The sequence below is a fragment of the Marmota monax genome, unplaced genomic scaffold (genome assembly GCF_021218885.2).
Source record: "Marmota monax isolate L192 unplaced genomic scaffold, Marmota_monax_Labrador192_F-V1.1 WCK01_AAM20220418_F8-fsc00086, whole genome shotgun sequence".
NCBI classification, from domain to species: Eukaryota; Metazoa; Chordata; class Mammalia; order Rodentia; family Sciuridae; genus Marmota; species Marmota monax.
The window spans coordinates 7,760,172-7,763,160 of NW_026693086.1; the positions used below are offsets into that span (position 1 = coordinate 7,760,172).

The 2,989-nt window shown below is 38.2% G+C and overlaps 1 non-coding gene across 1 annotated transcript; it reads left to right on the forward strand.

Moving 5' to 3' along the window:
• Positions 1-1,809: 1,809 nt before the first annotated feature.
• On the forward strand, positions 1,810-1,916 carry LOC124099585 (U6 spliceosomal RNA). Its single transcript, XR_006854001.1, has one exon. It is a non-coding gene; the product is annotated as a U6 spliceosomal RNA (small nuclear RNA).
• The last annotated feature ends 1,073 nt before the right edge of the window (positions 1,917-2,989 follow it).

A 2,989-nucleotide genomic window follows, 5' to 3' on the forward strand; every position in this document is an offset into this window, starting at 1 on the left:
CAAGAGATTCACTTCAGATTTAACACACAAATAGGTTGGAAGTGAATGGGTAAAAAAATATATTTCTTGAAAACAGTAACCAAAAGAGAGCAGAAGTGAATATACTAATATCAGACAAAATATTCTAAATTTTAAATAAGAAGTTTACAATAAACAAAATGCTTTGTAAATAGTTTTTTTAAAAGATATTGAAAGGTTCAACATGGCAAGAATATTTAACAATAATTATATGTTTACATCTGTAAAAAATAGCCCATACAAATACATGAGGCTAAAATTGACAATTGAAGAGAACAATGATTGCCTAATTATAGGAGACCTCAGTATTCCTTTCAATACAGAATAGAACAATGAGGTGAGATTGGTAAAGAGATTCAGGACTCCAACAGCGTCACTGACCGGGCCTAACAGACATGAAGACATTTCCCTCAAAAACAATAACACACACACTTTCCAAGTGCATGTGGAACATTCTCCAGGAGGAAACATGTATCAGGATAAGACAAGATGATGCACTCTTTGTTGCAGCACTGTAGATTGAACCCAGGACACTTACCACTGAGCAACACCCCCAGCCCTTTTTATTCTTTGAGACGGGGCCTCAAGTTGCTGAGCCTGACCTCCAAATGTGATTCCCCTTCCTCAGCCTCCTGAGTAGCTGGGACCACAGAGCTGTGTGCTATTTGCCCAGATAAGAATAAATTTTTAATTAATTAATTAATTATGCTGGGGATTGAACCCAGGACCTTGTGCATATGAGGCAAGCATTGTACCAACAGCCACATACCCAGCCCAAGAACAAATTTTAAAGTATGGTAATTATACAGACTCTCTTCTGATTGCCATGGAATGAAACTAGAAATCAGTAACAAAAGAACTGGAAAATTAAAGGTTTCTAGCTCAATGGTAGAGCACTTGCCTTGCATGCATGAGACACAGGGTTCGATCCTAACACAACATAAATATATAAAAATAAGCCTAATAAAGGTATTGTGTTCATCTACAACTAAAAATACTTTTTAAACTGGAAAATTAACAGTTATGTGGAAACTAAACAGGTTTATGAACCAATGATACAAAGAAGAAATCACAAGGGAAATTAGAAAATGAGACAATGAAATCACATTCCATAATTTAAGGGATGTGGCAAAAGCAGTGCCAGATGAAAATGAATAGTTGCAAATACTTCTATTTTAAAAAGAAACAAATTTGCAACCTAAACAGATACCTTAAGGAAATGGGGAAAAGAGAACAAGTTGAAACCAAAGCTAACAGAAAAAAATTAGATTTTATTATTTTGAAAAACTTAAGAGATAGGATTGTGGCTCAGTGATAGAGCATTTGGCTAGCATGTGTGAGGCACTGGATTCAATTCTCAATACCACATGTAAATAAATAAAGGTCCATCAACAATAAAAATATTTTTTAAAAACTTAGATAAGAATAAGAAAAAAATCAAAATTTAGTTCTTTGAAGAGTAACAAATGAACAGTTAACTAGATTGGCTAAGTGAAAAGAAAATTCAGATTGCTAAAATCAGAAAGAGGACCTTGCTACTGACTAAGGATTATAAGAAAGTATGATGGACAGCTAGCTGTACATCAGCAAATTTGACAACCAGAATGAAATGTGCAAATACCTGCAAACCTGCCAGGCAAGTGCCAAGAAAGAAAAAATCTTGGGGATGCAAGTTTGGCTCTGGTAGAGCGTGTGCTCTAACCCTAACCCTGACTCAATCCCCAACACCAGAAGATAAATGAAAAAGCTAAGAAAATCTCAATAGACCACAGCTTTTAAAGACTGAATCTAGTGCTCGCTTCGGCAGCACATATACTAAAATTGGAACGATACAGAGAAGATTAGCATGGCCCCTGCGCAAGGATGACACGCAAATTCGTGAAGCGTTCCATATTTTTATGAGAAGAAGATTAACATTAAACAGGGATGAGAGGTGGGAGGGAAAGGGAGAGAGAAGGGAAAATGCATGGAAATGGAAGGAGACCCTCAGAGTTATACAAAAGTACATACAAGAGGAAGTGAGGGGAAGGGGAAAAATAATATAAGGGGGACAAACGAATGTCAGTAGAGGGAGCAGAGAGAGAAGAGGGGAGGGGAGGGGAGGGGAGGGGAGGGGAGGGGAGGGGAGGGGAGGGGGATAGTAGAGGATAGGAAAGGCAGCAGAATACAACAGACACTAGTATGGCAATATGTAAATCAATGGATGTGTAACTGATGTGATTCTGCAATCTGTATATGGGGTAAAAATGGGAGCTCATAACCCACTTGAATCAAATTGTGAAATATGATATATCAAGAACTATGTAATGTTTTGAACAGCCAACAATAAAAAATTAAAAAAAAAAAAAGACTGAATCTAGGGGTTGGGGCTGTGCCTTAGCAGTAGAGCACTTGCCTAGCATAGTGAGCCCCTGGGTTCAATCCCCAATACCACATAAAAGTAAATAAACAACGGTGTATGTGTGTGTGTGTGTGTGTGTGCGTGCGCGCGCACACGCGCGCGTATGACTGAGTCTATAATCAAAGCCCTGTGTTAAAGAAATGCCCTCCTGGGCTTCACTGATGAATTCTACCAAGCATCCTCCAAGATGCTGAAGAAGGGAAGCACTTCCTAACTGTGAGGCCAATACTAACCTCAATACCAAATCTAGATGATACCACCTCAAGAAGAGAGAGCTAAAGACCAATTTCCCTTGCAAATTTTGATGCAGAATCCTCAAGAGAATACACTAGTGTATAAGGACAGTGATGCACTGTGACTTAATGATATTTATTCCTGGATGTAAGGATGCCTCAAGTAAGAATCAGTAGGCATTATGTACCACATCAACAGAACAAGGGGGAACCTGCCTACAGGCATATCAGCTCAGAAAAAGCAGGTGACAGGATATAAAATCAACACAAACTTCAGTTGCATTTTCTTACCCCAACAACAAACAATCTGCAAATCAGTAAAACTATTCCATTTGTA